Below are 19209 nucleotides of genomic sequence, written 5' to 3'. Positions count from 1 at the left end.
TAACTTCAAACATAACCATCACAAACTTGACTTACAATGGATGGATTGAAACTGACAACATCTGATATCAGCAACTACTTGCACCTTACAAATGATGTATTTGTGACCTGGACAAACCTAAAAAAACTAGACCTGACTTCTGTACTTCAGTTGAAACTGTCAGTGACACTGCAGGCCTATTACTACCAACACACATACTCTGTACCACAATCACCAATACTTTACAGACTACAGTAACTGCACAAGTCGCATACCAATGCAAGGATTTAGCACTGAATCAGATAATATTATCTAATGCTACATAAGTGTGTGTGCCACCATTATTCAAATAAGTGCTTTTCTTCTAACAGAAAAAGTACCTCCAAACATTTTGCTACTGAATATCACCATAGCTGTACACTGTATGTGATCAACTGGGTCAATGATTGGAATCAGAGGTCTTTGCTACTGTATGTAGTTTTCTCTGCAGATTAGCAACAAACTCACTTTTCAACTAAATTTCAAGAGTTTATTAATCAAAATTCACATTATTTGCAAACACAAGAAAGACACCTGCCCAGTAAATTATTTTCTTGCGAGGCTTTTCACTGATCTTGGCAGCTATCTGTAGTCTCAATTCTTCTGACAAGACTTAAATTTAAAAATTTGCAAAGTTATGTTTATCTTTATAGGAAGAAAAAACCACCTAGGAACTTAAATTAATTATGGTAACTGTCTTGTTGGACACATGCAAAGGTTCCATCCTTAACCTTCAAAACTGGAACCACATTGAGTAACTTACAGGAAATTAATTCTGAGAAGGATGCAGGATGTCCAGATTTTCAATTTTCAGCTCTTGCAAATTGGGATGTGTGCTTCATTACAGGCTAAGAAAAATTAATATAAATTAGTTGGTAGAACTCTTAGAACATAGCTAGCAAATACTTCACGGCTCTAAGGATAGCTTGCTAAATGATTTTTTACCACAATTGCTGCTTATCTCAGCAGCTGCTCGCATCAATGTGTCACACAATGCCTTTTTCAGCTCACGCTCTGGAAAAAAACATTTTCTTTGATGTTGATATTGTGGTAAAAAAACAAATCAAAATGTGGTTTAGCATGGTCTGTACTCTTATCGACAACGATACATGCCATCATAGTAGCCAAAATTTGTTGTGGACTCACCCGGCTGCGCCTTGTGAGTCCACAGCATTTTGAGCACTGTGATGACATGCATTGTTGTGGATAAGAGTACAGACCATGCTAAACCACACTCGATTTGTGAAACTTCTCATCTTAGTGTACAATGTACTTCTTTCGTAAAAGCAAAAATATATTTCACTACTTAACTCTTTTCGAGCAACAATCAACATCACACTGCCACTCAACCTTACTACATAATGTACTTACTGTAGCTTTCTTAAAATAACCATAAGATGTTTGTTTTTGATTAATCTTTCTTGTGCAGGAAACAAATTTAATTTTCTTCGGGAGTCGGTAATGAAAAACTAATTTCCTTTTTGATCCATCTTTACCATTTTAAAGTGCATGGCAGTTTGATGGTGGTTGTTTAATTCATAAACAAGGGAAAATTTTTGATTATAAATTGAACAATCTCAATGCACACTTAGTTAAGTGGATCTGCAAGCTCATTAGCACAAACTTAAACTATTGCTAGCCAAAAAAAAAAGTTCCAACTGTAAGCAAGTTTGTTCATGCTATCTTTTTTACCTTCTTGACTACATCATTGATTACTTTCAAGACTTACCAAAATTTTCATTGATGCAAATGTTCTTGCCTAAGCCGTACAATATGACACCACCTGTTTGTAGGAAAGTTTTCAAGAGTCAATCTTACTGAAGACAAAATGTTATCAGAATTTAGAATTAAGCAAATTTAATTTGAAGGTCTTCATTTCGGAATAATTATTGTAGAATTAGGCTATTTTCAGTTTTTCGTCTTCAATCTCAAATTTTGTTGCATTTTTCCTGACTAACAATGATATTTAATGCTAATGTTAAACACATTTAGATCAACAGTCTGCATTTTACCTTATTTTTAAGTTCGTATGTTTTTTCTTTTTGTTTTTCTAGAAACAAATCCTGATTCCCTCACATAAGTATAAACAAACATTTTACATTCTCATCAAGAGCTACACAATGCAGACTGTTGATGAAAACCAATGTATATTAACTTGCTTAATGCACTAGTTTCTTGGCTCTTTCTTGGTGTTGTAATGAAGGTTCTCTTGGGCTTCCTTTAAAGGTTTTTCAGTGCTTTCTCTGTTGCTTCAAAAAATTCTCAGAATTTATCAGGACTATATTTCTGGGCTTTCTTGGTTGCTCCAAAAAATTCTCGTGATTTTTAGGACAAGAAATTCTATTTATGCTCAGTACCCTGAGTGCAGCCTGCTCATGGTTAAGGTTTCTGGCTTTTTTTTCTGGACTTCTGTCACTAAGAAAGAACCAATTTTTCCTTTATTAGTCTATTTGTAATGCTAATGAGCTTGCATGTAAAACTATATACTAATTAAGTTGCCAGGTTCTTATTTAATTCCAGGACAAAAGGTGGCACACACATGAAGACCAAAGATTGGTCATATTCAAATCTAGTCAATCATGTCCCTGCTGGGTTGTGGAAACTCTGCCACTGAGAAGGTGTGTTTCTGATGTCCTCTGAAATATTCCAACTGAGAAATCCTGGGAAACTTTATCTGATCCTGTAATTCAAGCTGGGGACAGTTGGGCACTTGGAAGAGTTGGCCATTTGCTCTCAAGTGGGGTGGACAGTGTGAAGGAAGGTGAGAGTTTGCTTTTCATGTCTTTAGGGTTTCACTTAATTTGTCACAATACCACACCGTCAATTTTGGCCCAACAAGATGCTTGTTTGCAGTCAACGTGTCAGGAAATGTTCCACAACCAAGGACGTAAAACAGGAGTGCTGAATTGTGGAGCTCAAGGAAGGCGCATCTCTAGAGAAAGCATAGACAGGGGAGATCACTGAATTTCATCGGTCGGACCTGATTGGATTTTCACAAATGACATTAAATTGAGCTGAGTCATTGGGAGTCTCTCTGATTGGGTTGCTACTGGGTCAGGTTTTCCCACTTTTCTAGTTTTTCATTAAAAAATAGACTTTAACTTTAAAATAATAAAATTAAATCCTATAGGCCCAATTATAAACAAAACATTTTTTGAGAAAAGCAAATTATTACTAAGTATTATATTAAATTTTCATTTTCCCTTTTGAAGAATTTCACATCATAAACTTAATTATTTTCATTCTCTGTTTTCATTTTCATTGAACTTATAACATTAATTTTTTTAATTTTCGAAAAGTTCCTTTCATTAGTTTAATTGACACTTCACAAACTAAGGAGGACTAGTAGGCACCAGCTGTTTGGCACTAGGGTCTGTGGGATTGCCATGGTACCCAACATGAGCTGTGAATGGTCAATGGTTGCCTTGGTAACCATTAACTAATAGCCCATGCTAGTTACCAAAACAATCCCAGGAATCCTTGTGCAGACAGCTGATGCCTAGTCTTCTTTAAATTTCTGGAGTATTTAGTAGCTTATTTGTCAGTTTGAGGTTTATTTAATTAGAAACTAATATATGATAGGTGTTGATGAATAATTCTTCGTTGTTAGGCTTGTTAACTGTTAAATAAAACGGCGGCATTCCATTTAACAGTTAATTAGTCTGTCGATGAAGAGCAATTCTGAAACATTTTGCATTGATTTAAGCACTTAAGTTTATTCAATTTCTAACCAACCGAGCCAATTAAACAGGAGTTCAAAACTTTTCACCACCAGGTTATTAAGTGTAATTTATTTAAGCAAGAGACCACAAGTGTTTATTGTTTATAGGCTGATAAACCACTTGGGTTGTTCGAAGAACACGAGAAGAATTCGTAAATCACGAGCCGCAGGCGAGTGATTTACGAATTCTTCGAGTGTTCTTCCAACATCCCAAGTGGTTTATCATGCCTCTAAACCATAAAAACTTGCGGTCTATTGCGTTTATATAATAATTCAGAAGACACGCGAAATTTCCACGAGTTTACTGGCACAATAAACCATAGCTGGTTGACCAATCAGAGCGCGCGTATTCATTTAATTATTAAATAGATATAAATTACATCAATATAGAATTTCTTAATTCTTTTTGCTATAACAATAAAAATTCATAATCATAGACATTTCATTGGAGGGGGTGTTTTTTTTAAGGTGGGCTCAATTTCTTTTCCACTAAAATCCAGTAAAATTCACTAAATTCAAAGTTCCTCGAATTGTCACGCAATGCTCCTCCACAAACTGAGCAGAGACATTGCGTGAGCAGAGACATTGCGTGAGCAGAGAAGTCACGGATGCGAAGAACGCAACAATCTCTTGCAATGGGAATTTTAGATCAACAAACAAAAATATTCTAAACCTCTGCAATAAAAATTATTGAGTCAAGTTGAATTTTAAAACCATTTGAAGCCAAAACTCGGCCAAATTAAAAAAAAAAATAACAATCGCGATAAAATTTATTAGTCAACAATTCTCTAGTTTTAAATCTTAGCGCGCATGAATATTTAACTTAATTCTTAAACACAACGTAACTTTAGCTCATACTTAGTCGAATCCCGTTGAAGCCCAGATTTTTTTTCAGGCTTTTTCTTTCCAATTGCTTAAATTGAAAATTTACTGCGATGATCATTCTTCACTTTCACTTACTCCAAAATTGTTAACATTGTTAGCAGAGATTCGGCTTAAATCTTAAGCTTGTTTATTTTTAAAATAACAAGACCCACTCGGCTTCGTATGTTAATTGCTCGTTTCAGATCACGGATGTTCTCTGGAGAATTGTCCTTCTAATTATTCATTCATTCGCACGGGAATTTGATTTGCATTTGAATAAACAACTCTCCAGGGTAACGTCACGTGACATGAAATAGGACAATAAACAAACAAGCTGAATAAGCAGTCTTTTTAGTTTTAAATCAAGACTAAATCTTTCTTGCCATAATAATCGGGCAATTTCTTTCATCCAAATTAAAGAGAGTAACCTGACATCGGTAGCTTCACAGATGAAAGACTTTTAGTGACTTGTGCTCTTTGGTGAAGTTTGTGGAATGACGGTCGGTCGGAGGTTTGGTCGGAGGTCAGACTGGCGGATTCTGGGTTCAAATCTTTCTTTGATTTCAACGGTGACGCACTGAAATTGAGCGCCATACTTTAGCGCTTCAGTTTTTCTTGTCCAGGTTGCGGACATTCCAACTTAAATGGGTTTTTATCCAAAATATTCCGGGAGGGCGAGCTTATTGGCAAATCTTTTATTTTTTCGATACATTGACTTGCGGATTAGCATCTTGAACCAAATTACGGATTTGGCATTTTAATTATTTTTCAACTCATTAATTCCAAAATTACTCGAGTGTAGCATTGTGACAAATTAAAACTGAGACCCCGGAGGCATGGGGAGCAAACTCTCACTTTCCTTTACGCTGTCTACCCCACTTGGGAGCAAACGGTCAACTCTTCCAAGTGTCTAACTGTCCCTAGCTTGGATGGAAGGATCAGATAGAACAGACCAGGATTTTAAAGTTGGAATATTAAATGAGGACTAAAGAAACAACACCGACTCAGTGAGGCAGAGTGGAAGCAACCCAAAGAGCAGGGACAAGATTGGCTTGATTATTATAAATTTTTTTTTACTTTTTTTTTTCAATAAAAGTAATGGACAAGAGAGACAAGTTTCATGTCAATAAAATTATGTTATATTCTCTCCCGTGTTGTTTTATTTTGTAATCCAACCATTTGAGTGAACCAGATAAACTCACCAAGAATAAGCCAAGTTCTGGAAAAGTCTTGGTAAAACGTTGCAGTACCATCAACACTTGTTTTAGTAAACTGCTCGTTTCTTATGTCAAAGTACGCCACAGATACGTCTTTTTAGTACTTTAAACGAATGAAATATATTTAGAGAACTTGTACCGGATTGTTTTAAAGACCAACTTAAAAAAAGAAAAATATATATTGATTCAATTGAGGCCTTGAGCTACTGTACTGTATTTCAATTCCAAGCTTTCGCCGTTTTACGACATCATCAGGGATGCTGTAGAACGGCGAAAGCTTGGAATTAAAATACAGTACAGTAGCTCAAGGCCTCTATTAAATCAATATATTTATCTATTCCGAAATGCCACTGAAGGACAACTTCAAACGTTTATTCTAACTCAAAATTTAAACATATCTGTGGCGTACATTGGATCAGAAACAAACCGTTTACTAAAACAGCCTGGGATCGTACCGCTTAGTTTTAACAAGACCTCAGTTACTGTAAACAAACCAGTTTCAGTCCTAAGCTGGACATATCAATTGTCCTTACGAATTGCCCTCAAGTGATTTGATCTTTATTTTGAGAATTTGGAAATACATCAAGACAATATCCCAAGATGATGATTTCCAAATATATTAATATTGTAAGGAGAAATAATATGCTCATCACCCTTGGGACTGGCTCAGAGTACGTTTCCCAAAACCTCTCCAATGAAAGAATGGTTTCCAAATAATGGCTGAAAAACCTGAGAAAATTCACAACCGTGTACAAATTATTTTATTGATGTTTTGCCGGCTTACATTTGCTTTCAAGACAAAAAGAAACGGCTCTGAAATATATTTGTTGTACTCGTGACTCCATAACTCCAGCGTATTTTCAAGTGTATTTTCAATTCTGTAATTTCTGATCCTACAACATCAAGAAATTCATTCAAGAGAACCGTGAAATTGTAAGCAAAGCTGTAATTCTAATTCTGCTTAAGACAACTGGTCTGAAATCATAAAAAGAAAAGAAAATTTCTGCATGCTGTTTGCACGTAACGAGTAAATTGTTGCATATTAACAGATCAAAATTATAATTGCAATTAAATTAAATTGCTGTTATTTCCATTTTGAAGTTGCTTCTTGAAGAGCAAGTCTGCTTTAGCTGAAGATCTAAACTCCTCGACCAAGACTTCTGTACATGTACTTGCATTTCTCATCTTGCGTGACATTACGTTCTTTTCATAACACAAGGCAAATCAGTCACGCAATAGTAAACATCCGTCGTTTTAGAAAATGATATTTACAGACTTGCTTTTTTAGAGAATGTAGAGCAAAAGCGAAAATTTCCAAAAACAAAAAAATGTCTGCTGCAATCTTGAATGTGTATTTTGTTCAAGATTTTAACGACATCTGAAGGCATATTGGAGAAGAGAGGAAATGTTTTGAAAAACGTACCCATCAAGGTTTACAGTAAATAGACACAGTCAAACCAACCTAAAGGCGACCTTCTGTGTACTTTGCCAAACCAATGTGGTGCTTCTAAATTACACATAAATTTATATTCTAATAATTTAGCTGCACGAGACAATTTGGGACTTTTGCAAGGTAGTCACATTTCAGACTCAAATTTCTTTTTTTTTTTTCACATTTTAATTTCCATTCAGGCTTACATCAATTTGTGAAAAAAAGGCTAAAATAAACAAAACACTTCAGACTCAAGATGGTCGCTTCACGGGGGTCATTTTACACAAGGTGGTCATTTAGAGAGGTTTGACTGTGTTCAATACTTCAGACATACAATATACTGTACCAAGATTTTTCTTCAGTGACTTTTTGATATTTTTATCTTTATTAAATAATTGTTTTTCAAAATGTGCTTGTATGATACAGAAGTTCAACAGATCAATGCCAATACATCATGTCCCAATCAGTTTAAACTTTTGGTTGGTCAATCAGCCAATCACAGTCCATTGGTAAGTGAGTGAGTCAGCCAGTCAGTCAGCAGTCTCTCAGTAGTCAATCAGTCAGTCAGTTAACAGTCCATCAGTCAATCCATCAGCAGTCAACCAGTCATTCAGACAGTCACGAATAAGTCAATCATAGTTAGTCATTCAGTTAGTCAGTCAGTCAGTCAGTCAGTCAGTCAGTCAGTCAGCAGTCTGTCAGCAGTCAATCAGTCAGTCTGCTAGCAGTCCATCAGCAGTCAATCAGTGAGTCAGTCAGCAGTCCTGAAAAAGTCAGTCAGTCAGTTACGAGTCAATCAGGTGGTCAGTCATAGGTCAATCAATTAGTAAGTCAGTAAGTCTGTCAGTCCATCAGTCAGTCAGCAGCAGTCAGCAGTAGTCAGTAGTAGTCAGTCTGTGTTAATCCATTAGTCAGTTTGTCAGACAGTCAGTCATGCAGTCAGTCAGTCAGTCCATCCGTCCATCAGTCAGTCTTTTTTATGTTTGCGTTATTGTACATAGTTTGGATACTGTGAGTTTTACTGTGCCAATTTTTAAAAGGATCATTTTAACAGAATGAAATTTTGGTTTCTCTCACTTTTACCTGGAATTCTCTCTCATTGTTAATGTATAAAACAAACGGGATAGACCACAGCTACTTTAACAGTGTCAATCAGCCAGTCATTTGGTACTGCAGCCCAATTACTCACAAAGTTATACAATCGCCAATTCAACAATTTTCTTTGAATGTGAAAATGCAATCTAATGCTGATAAAACATCTTACTTTTGAACATCATTTTTGGCTGCAGAGGATAAATTTAACAATTTCACGGACAATTGGTTTAAAAAAGTGTGATTTAATAGCTTTTCTTACTCATTTTGTAAACAGTCAAGGCACAAACTGCATGTCTGAAGTCAAATAATCAGAGCAGAACTTGGCTTATTCTAGAGCTTTGTTTACCTGGTTCACCCAAGAGTTGGATTGCAAAATATAACATGCAGCCCTTCTAAAGATAACTACTTAGAGAGATTTAGTCCACTTTGTCACTGTTGGCATCTGATCTGGAAAAGAAAGAAAGCTTATTTGTCAGGCTATTTTATACAAGCTTTTATAATTATTACCATGTACTTAACATTGCAGTTAAGAGGGTCGTACAGGATGGGTCTCTGGTTCACGAATGAAAAAAATAGTGAATTACAGATCATGGATATCTAAATTTCACTTTCCTGAATCATGAACATAAGCAAGCAAGGTACTCTTTTTAATAACCTACTCTTATGCTCTAAAGAGTGTTACTAGGCCATATGACATTTTTGAAAATCAAGTGAATGACTCAAGGAAAGCCCTCTGTTACCTGGTAGCTGCGGATGCCTTACAAAACGTTACAACAATTATACAGAGGTAACATTTGATGTTTTCAGTCTTAATAAATCTTCTGGAGGACTTGCATCTCAAAATCACATAGAATAGAGTGATTAAGTCATGAATATCGGTTGATAATTCAATTTCTTCACGGGTCACGCAAAACCTTTAAGTCACAGATCATAATGAACAAGAAGATCTGTTAGATTTTATAACCGCGTGTTTAAAATTTAACTGTCTTCTTAGTACTACAGTCACAATGCAGTGCACATTCCAAAGCAGTCCTTGATGATTCATTGTTTACTGTAGACACCACATCACTTTGATCTTCGCAAGAATACCCCTGTACGACCCTCAGTCAACTAAGGGAGAATTTAGTCAACACAATGTGGAAACTTCTTGTCTTGTTAACAAAATCTCAGATAGTCTGTGAATCAGTCAACTAAGAGGTCAGTCAGTCAGTCGGTCAGTCAGTCTGCCTGCCTGCCTGCCTTCCTGTGTGTGTGTCTGTCTGTCAGTCAGTCAGTCTGTCTGTGTTAGTCTGCAATTCAGCCAATCATTTTGTCTGTTAGTATATTCAGTTGCCAGTTTTCAGTCAGTCAATCAGCCAGTCAGTCAGCCAGTCTGTCAGTCTGCCTGCCTGCCTGTCTGTCTGTCCGTCTGTCAGTCAGTCTGTCTGTGTTAGTCTGCAATTCAGCCAATCATTTTATCTGTTATTATATTCAGTTGCCAGTTTTCAGTCAGTCAGTTAGTCACTCATTTACCTTGCTTGCTCTTTACATTTGCTAAACAAACTATCCAAGGAGGGCACTCATTGCTACTTATTTCATTACCAGAAAAGTTCACCTGGTCAGTATGTCAAATAGAGTTAACCTGCTAGTCAGTCTGTTTGCCAATCAATCACCAATTACTAGTTGATTTGTTATCTTAAACAATTACATGTACACAGGCAAATGAATAAATCAGTTCAGAGACCAACCAGAAGTTTAACAGGATGTTTTGTCAATAATATGTTATTGGGATATAGTTAACATGCCTTAAAGTGCATTGTTGAGTTACAAATGTATACAAGTCAGTGAGCCATGGGAACTTCAGAGAACACAAGAGAAGCACATAGAAGTGAGTTGATGCATTTCACAAGTGTACTTAAAAATTTCCAAGAGCTAATCAGTCTAATCAACCTACAGTATCAATTAACCAGTCAATTAGTTAATAATCATTATTTTAAATGGGTTAAATCCCAGTTTCTATTTTATTCATTGCAAATTTGAAATGGAGTGCAAAAGAGGAATTCAGTGCTATTTCAAGGTTACCCCAGGTGAAAAAGGCTGCAGTGAAAAAGAGAAGACAATTTGTGACATTTCAGAGCCTTGAAAATTACTGTCGCACTTACAAGAAAGAATTTCAAAGTTGGACATCTTTCTTGCAAATAAATGAAAGCTATATTTTAATTAAAATGTAAAAAACCATTGCAATTTTGAGTAGTGCAAATTTTGCTGTGTGAGTGGAATCATGATTTTGAGTGCAGATTTTTGCAAGTCATGAAAAAAACCTTTGAAAAATGGCACAACTGATACAATAAGAATGCTACAAAGCAGTAATAACTTCATTAATCAAGAGTAATTAATACCGTAAACACTGGCGGATAAGCTGCACTTGCAGATAAGCTGCACCCCGAGTTTGGAAACTATATTTTCGAAAAAAAAAAAAAGGTTTTTGGAAAGAAATCAAAATACTTCACAAGTGGAGCTTGAGAAGGTTTTTTAAACATGTACATTTCTTGATTTATTGAATGTAAATCAGCATAAATGCACAAACACTAGAACGTTTGCCTATAATTTTAGTTTTGCAATAGTATGGACATGATGTCTACCAACTTTGACATATGTTTGATCTTTCTCTGGTATTTTTAAACCAGTAATTTTTTCATTCCTGACAGTTTTTCAGTAGAATTTTACATACAGCAAGAAGAACGAAAATGCATTTGTTCATTTGTTCATTCGTAGCTTAGTAGCCAGGCATTTCACAGGAGATGGAGTTCTGGAGACAAGTAGCTCTCAAAGCTTTCTTTGTTGACATGTAAACAGCTTTGTGGTGGAATGGAGATTCTGTACTGCGCGACGTTTAGCTACTGTACTCTAGAATGAGCTAGAATGGTGACCTTAAAATGGCTAAAAGATTTTTTATGAAGGTTTAATGCAGTTAAGCAGCAAGAAATGTAAGCTTGTGATTATGAACAAAAAACAGCTCTTTTAGGAGCCAACTCTGATATTATTTGTTTACTGAAGTTCTTATTAGTTTGCTTTACCGACTTATAAATTTTCGATAGAAAGTGTTAATTTGTGCAAATTTATGGCACATTGTCCAGATGTTCTCGCAGATAATTAAGCTGCCCTGATTTTTAGGAAATTTTGAATAAAAATGTGCAGCTTATCCATTGGTGTTTACGGTAATTGTAAATCACTTTTGTTAATTTACCTGGATAACTGCTGCATGTAAATCCTGATTGCCAAGTTTCTGATCCACTTGGTTCCCTGTTTACATCTCATCTGGAAAACAAAATTTAGGTCTCCTTGTAATTATATGTATTTAGTTTCCATTAAGCTCAAAATATTACATGTAACTCTCCTAATGAAATGCCAATATAGCATAAAGAGTTTGTAGATTAAGGCAATGTCTCCTAAATGTTTTCTGAACTGAATCACATTGAATTTAATACTGATGTCAACAAATTTAACCCATTGACTCCCAGAGCTTTTTGCCAAAAACGCATTTTTTGGACATTTTAGAGATTTTCAGCCTGGATATCAAGCAAATTAGCTCCAATCTATTCAAAAAGGCATTTGCAAAATGAAAGCATGTCTTTCTTTTCACTGGCATTGCGTTTTTACAATATTTTTGCTCGGGCAAGCACAGAAATAAAAAAAAAAGTGACCTAAGTCTTTAGGTTTTTTATTTCTAAATTATTTTTTGTCATCTTTCCTTTTTCTCCTTTTCTTATCTTTTTGCTACAGTAATTGACCTTCTACTGGGCTTGCTTCCAGTTCAAAAATTTCTGAGAAATTTTATAGTAGCTATAAGTAGTGAAATTTTGGAGTAGCTACAGTGTAGTCACAGGCAATTTTGCTGCAAGTTTTTCACTCAAATTTCTGAGCATTTTCTTGGATATCTCAGGCTCCATTAAGCTGATCACTCTGATCTGGGTATCATTGGAAAGATCTTTTCCTCCTGGCCTGCAGAACTTTTATATGGATTTTGACAATTTTGGTTATAGGTTATGATGTTAGAAGTGGAACAAAGGCCAATGCTTGTCACAGCCGGTTACGGGTAGCACGATAAAAAAAGATATTCCAAAAAGGAAAATGCCATTCTTCTTTACTTTGAAAAGCCTTTCAAATAAGCAGCAATTATTTTTTACCTCATAGGCACTTTAAATTTAGTTACTGTGCATGAAATTATTCTCATCACCTGTAATTAAACTATCTTTGTTGCTGGGTCTACAACAAGTAACTCATTGCTTGGTTCAAAACAAAGTTCTGCTGCTTGGTTGAAAAATTTTTTTTTTCATTGTTGCCCATGCTGAGTTTGATAAAAATTATTAATTTTTTTGCCATAAGGTTAAAATTTTTCAATTATCGCTGAATCTGAGTTGTTGCTACATGTCTTGAGCCAAATTCAGTTTGCTTTGTTTCCCAGTTTCCCACTTTTTTTGTAGCAAGCTTTAGATTGAGTCAAATATGTTGCTGGGTTAATTGAGAGAGAGCCTTATTTTTATTACTAGACCATTCAGAACCGTTTCATTTGCTGGGTTTAAAATACGATTTTTGCTGCTGAGTTCAAAGATGTTTTGTAAAAGATTTCAAAATGATTTTTGTTATAAGACTGTACAAAATCACTAATGTTAAACTTAATGCTTTGTGGTTGGACCATGCAAAGTTTCTCTGTTTGATAAGTCGGAATGTACTTTTTGCTAGGTTCACCATTACAGGTCTTTATTTCATAAGAATATTGTTTTTCCCACTGAGACTCAATATTCTTATTTTTCTGCCAATTTTAGGCTGAAAATATTCTTTTAAATGTTCTTAGATTATAGCACGGCGTCAACAAAACCTGAATCGGACTGGACCAGACCGGACCGGACCGGATCACGGACTGGATCACGGATCGGATCACAGAAACAACAACAAAAAAAAAACGTTTTAAAGAAAAAAGAAAACAAAAAAATTAAATCATTTGTAAGATAATAATAAATCAAAAATAAAAGTGGAAAACTAAAATATGTTTAATAAAAATAAGAATCCCGAATTTGACGCAATGACATGTTAATTACAGAGAATGACAAGAGGTCATTTAAAAAGCCACATAAGCGCCTAATTTACGACGAATTTAAAATGTAATGAACAGGCAGATGTAGTTATATTTGAATGTTAGTTGGCTTGAAGCTTGCGTGAACCTTCCATTCTGGTTTTTGAAATTGTTGTTAGTATCAGTAGCTAATTCTCGGCTGCTTTTTCGTGTCAGATGTGAGCATTACAGTTAGCATTAAAGTTAATGAGAAAGCTTACATACGAAAGCTTAAGGACATGACTTGCTTTAAAGGAGCTACGTCACGATTTGCGCATCTTGAAAAAACTAGCCTAGATTTTCAAGTTTGTCATTTGCAGTCCTCGTTAATCTTTGCCATCCTTAACGATCCTCATTCCGTTTTGATTTGTTCTTGCCTCTTAAGTGCTTTCTATCCTAGAACACGATCATTTTAAGGTTTTATTCCATATAAAGGCAACTCTTTACGACCCTAAAAATGACTCTAAAAATCGTGACGTAACTCCTAAAATGTTGTTTATTCTCGGGTTGCGCTATCGTTCACACTATTGATGTTATTCCTATAATTTTTTGTAAAACAGCTATATTTCCTTGAAACACAAATGGTTTGTTTCGTTTTATTCCAGTACGAAATATCGTATTCCAAACTCACATCTTGTAAAAGTATAGACTTGTCTCAGAAACGGAAATTGTTTGGAATCATCAGGTGTTTAAATTTTTTAGTGTTTTTAGTTTTTGTGTTTCAATTCATACGTTCGTCCTATTGTTACCATGCTTACTCGTTTTATGACAGTTTACCTTGGATGCAAACGAATATACGAAATATCATTTATCTGAACTGCAGAGAAAGATATGAAGACATGATTGATCATCACAATCAAAACCCAACAGCCTGAAAAAAATTTATCTGTGACCAGCTCCCAGCTCCTAGATATTATAAAAGAATAAAGGAATATCACACCTGAATTAAATAAAACATTCTGCTCACAGTAGTCACTCTAGTGTAATTTGCTCAACAAAATTTTGAATTTTGAATCTTGAATTTTGAATTTTTTTCCTTGATCCGCTCCGTGATCCGGTCCGGTCTGATCCAGGTTTTGTCGACACTGGATTATAGCATATGACATTTCTGTTTTCGAATGTACAGTAATTGGTGTCTGGATGGTGTTAAAGCATCAACGCTGAGGTTTGAGATTTTCCTGTAAAATTTGCATAATGTAAGGATTGAAGTCCCATCCTTCAGTGGTAATGGGTTGGGATGTGATATCAACACTGTTGAGCGCCATTTGTGTCAGGTTGAGAGAAAGCTGGGACGAGTTTCGGTGAAGGTGTGTAGGCCCTCCGACATAAATGATTGATGTTTGTAAAACTGATTGAGTCAGTTAGCCTTTTATAACGATTTTGCATCGAAGAAAACTTTATTCATTGTTTTTGTTAACAAAGCAATTTCCAGTGTGCAATTAGTAAATTTTCACACCCGTTGTTTTTGATATTCATTGAGAGTTGAACTGACTTGTAAAATTTGGCTTGCAATTTTCGCAAAAAAAACAATATCTCGGGATCTACTTGGTCTTAGAAATCGCTTGAAACGGGAAAATACTTTTTATATCAAGGCAGTCCTAACTGTAAATTTTCCACTGATGCGTTGAGTATTTCTGTATTATTTCTTCACTTGTCAGTGTTTTGTTTACACTCGTGCCGACAATTATATTTTTTATCACGTTCCACTAATTATGCGGCGCCATGAATTCAACAGATCACCAAGATATTTATGGTATCTCAGGTTCTACTGGGTCTAAGAAATTGCTTGAAACGGGAAAATACTCTATAACTCAAGGCAGCGCTAGCTAGGAATACTTCGCTGATCCGTCGAGTATTCTTGCATTTTTTATCACAGTCAATGCTATTTTTTCACTGCACGCATGCCGACAAATGTCGGCATCATGTTTCAGTTCGGCTTTGTGTTTTCCACAATAAAAGACACGTTAAAAGGTTTAGGTGAGAATTTTTCTAAGCAAAAAGAAACTAGCTGTGAAATTGACAAGGTAAGAAAACTATCAAAGCACAAACGCGTAGCGAAAAATTTGTTTGTATGGAATTTTTTTTGTATGATTTCATCCAACTTGCATCAGCCATAATCAATCAACGTTTAAAAGAATTTTATAGCAAATAAAGCACGATACAAGAGTTGATAGGACGTGTTTCTCGTTTAAACAAATGAGGCATTACACAGGTTTGTGGCAAGCGTATATTTAATGACTCTTATCTTTGTTTTATCTTCTGTCAGTACTATAATAATTACTGTTAAATACTTACGGGAAGATTAAAAAATTATCAGATAACCCACACCACCCTATTACCCGCAGCAACAGTAGTTTACTGAAAAATTAACCCATTACCCGCGGGTAATCCGCCAGAAATTACGGTAAGTTTTTAACCGCCATCTTGAGCTGAGCAACCAAGCTCTCACACTTGGCTGGAAATGGGGCAACCTGCAAATACCTGTGAATTTATACTCCTCAAATATTTCTTGTGTGCAGTTAGTTTAAACATGTCATGTGATGCATCCAAAACTGGAGAATATTTAGATGCAAGAGATGTTGGAATCATATTCCCTAGTTTTCGAACTTTGCGACTTATGTTTCATCCGGAGTTTTATAACATATAGCATGCGCACTGGTAATTCCTATTTACACCTGGCCATGCGTAAATACACTTATTATATGGCTATCTCCATGAGCAGGCAAGATGAATCAAATCCTGCACTGTGATTGGCTACCCGAGCGGGCAAGATGGAGCTATCTTGCCCACTCGAGACTACCCGCCATGTCCCGCAAAAAAAGATTTCCCCGAAAGCCATATAATAAATCCTTTATTGACCAAGCTTGTTCGGTCAAGATGGCTGGATATTGGCCTCGTTCTTTTTTTGCGAGTTTATGGACCGAGACGGAGTCGAGGTCCATAAACACGCAAAAAAAGAACTTGGCCAGTATCCAGCCATCTTGATCTCACACTTGGTCAATAACCCATACGTATAATAACGTTTGCAGTTTCATTTTAGCTGCAAAATTTCTGTCAAGTTTAGCTCTGAGTTCCTTTTGCTAAAGTTTCGGCAATGTGAACATCATTCTGAACAATCCAAATCCTACTTTGAGCCTTTAACTTTTGCCAAGCTAAGATTTTTACTAAAACTTGAGTATTTTGACTTGTTTTGTTTACATTTTCTTTGAATATTTTGACTTTTTTTGCCTACATTCTCATTAATTTGAAGAAGCGAATATATATATAAAAAAATGTTCAAAGAGAAATATCTGTACACATTTTGGGCCCAAATGGAGGTTAAAATAAGTTGGCATAACTTCCGGCCAAGTGTGAGAGCTTGGTTGCTTAGCTCAAAATGGCAGTTAAAAACATAACACCGTGTTGACCGGAAAAAGGAGCAAAACTTATTTAGGGTCAAAATGCCTTAGAAGATTAGCGGGGGTCTTCGTTTTAGAGTTTTTGGGGTCTTAGGGTCTTAGGATCTTAGGGCCTTCTTTAAAGGTCGTCATTTTACAAACACCCCATGATCGCATATAAAGAGCTTGAGACTCACGCCAAAAGGTGTGAAAGTTGGCACGTACCGACTTTGTCATTTCGTTTGTCTACTAACGCGTATACATTATACCTGTTCTGGTAGTTTAAGCTTATATTAAATCAAACTGAAACGCAGTCACATTGTAAATTAAAGTTTGTGAGTTTATGATAAGCTTACCTTCATCGTACAGAGCACTGCATTGATCAACAAGCAAAACGTCTCCTCATTCCTCGTCCTGGCTCTGACATGCATGAAAATGAAAAAGACGTTACCTACTGTCTCACATCCAGTATTTCACTGCATCAAGCCGCTTTAAACCAAATAACAAACCTTCGAAGAACTTCACTTTCGCCCACGTGCAAAATGGCAGCAAAGACTATTACACCTGCAAAGACTAGTGGGAAATAGCAGGGTAAAAGGGGAGGGGAGGGAGGGGGCTGCGTTGGCTACAGCCTGCGATAAGGCTCTTCTGTTTGAAGCGCCGCTATCTGGCTTTTCGCTTTGGCGCGCGTGCGAATTTACGAATAACATGCGATTCCCTAAACCCTTAAAGCCTAACAGCATGACGTCAGCCCCAAATCCTCGGAGCAGGGGTGCTAACCCTAAACCCCAAGCCTAACCTTAACCCCTAACCTAAGCCTAAGCCTAAGGCCAACTTCGTGACGTCACTCAGGGATGGTGCTAACCCTAAGCCTAAGCCTAACCTTAACACCTAGACAGATTAGGGTTCACCCAGCTCCCCCTTGACCATTATACGCTCATCAGAGGGCGTATCCCACTTTCATGACGTCAGCTCATAGAGGGGGTATCCCCTCTTCCCATGACGTCACCAGTTACCACCACCCTCCTGACGTTACGAAATGAGGGTTAGAGTTTTATTTTCAACTTTCTGTGTGATGTAAATATCAAACCGAAAAGTATATTTCTTTTAAATCGAATAACATCGATCTGTTTAAGAAAAAATGGAGAATTTTTGAGGAATTGTTTCTTTTAAACACTTAAGAAAAAAAAATGTATAAGTAGTGTAAGTATAAGTAGTATAAGTAGCAAGTATATTGTAAGTGTAAATGTAATTACAACATCAGTAATGTAAGTAGTGTAAGTGTTCAAGTTGTAAATAAAATTTCCATTCAAAAAAATAAAAAAATTAAAAAAAGACTTTCTGAGACTTTTTCGAGAGATGTGTGCTTTCTCACCCCCAGCCACAGTAGTTTTTTTTGTTTTACAACTCTACTAAACTTTACCATGCGTATCATAGAACTGTCGTCATGTCTTACGTTTTGTCCTATAAACGCGAGGGGTACCCTCCCAAAAGCCCCTCCTCGTGATGTCAGCTTATAGAGGGGATATCCCCCCTTGCTATGACATCAGCCCACAGAGAGGGAGGGGGTAACCCCCCTATCATGACGTCAGCCCATAGAGGGGGGAGGGGTTTCCTCTATGACGTCAGCCAACCACCTCATGCACCACAATTTTGTGCACTTTTTGCGATTTTCTCGAACTTTTATTGGCCGCCATTTTGAATAAATTAAAATGATGGGCTCATGAGGATAATTTGGCAGCTATACTACTACTATTCCCAGCTGCCAGGATTATAGTTACTGCGTGATACTTATACCTAATCGTTTCTTTTTGGTACGTCTCGGTGGCATATCAGGAGAGATTGGTCGAGCCATGGTTCGTATTTTGTCGACATGTAGTCGACCCAAAATACCCACGGCTCGACCAAACGAGCCTGTACCAAAAAGGTACGATTAGGTATTTACCGTACCTCAATTGGCCAAGTGAGCTTGATATCGTAGCCATGTTAGGTCAGTGACTTGATATCGCAGGATATTGATCAGGACAGTAGACACGGCTTCTGATTGGCTAATTGCGAATATGGGTGAGGTACAAATAATACGTTATTATATAGCTAGCTCCGTGAGCGGGCAAGATGAATCAAATCCTGCGCTGTGATTGGCTACCCGAAGGGGGCGAGATGGAGCTATCTTGCCCGCTCGGGACGACCCGCCGTGTCCCGCAAGTAAAATTTCCGCGAAAGCCATACAATAAATCGTTTATTGACCAAGCTTGTTCGGTGAAGATGGCTGGATATTGGCCTCGTTCTTTTTTTGCGAGTTTATGGACCTCGACTCCGTCTCGGTCCATAAACGCGCGAAAAAAGAACTTGGCCAATATCCAGCCATCTTCACCGAACAAGCTTGGTCAATA

The 19209-nt window shown here is 36.6% G+C and overlaps 1 long non-coding RNA gene across 1 annotated transcript; it reads right to left on the bottom strand.

Annotated features, from left to right (window-relative positions):
* Window positions 1-5674: 5674 nt before the first annotated feature.
* On the bottom strand, window positions 5675-17835 carry LOC145467543 (uncharacterized). Its single transcript, XR_014042080.1, has 3 exons — window positions 17173-17835; window positions 11574-11644; window positions 5675-8794 (listed from the first exon to the last, which is right to left on the bottom strand). It is a non-coding gene; the product is annotated as an uncharacterized LOC145467543 (long non-coding RNA).
* Between the last annotated feature and the right edge of the window lie 1374 nt (window positions 17836-19209).

Source organism: Orbicella franksi, chromosome 14 (assembly GCF_964199315.1).
Source record: "Orbicella franksi chromosome 14, jaOrbFran1.1, whole genome shotgun sequence".
NCBI classification, from domain to species: Eukaryota; Metazoa; Cnidaria; class Anthozoa; order Scleractinia; family Merulinidae; genus Orbicella; species Orbicella franksi.
The sequence above is the reverse complement of the archived record's forward strand: the minus strand, read 5'-3'. Positions and strand labels throughout refer to the sequence as shown.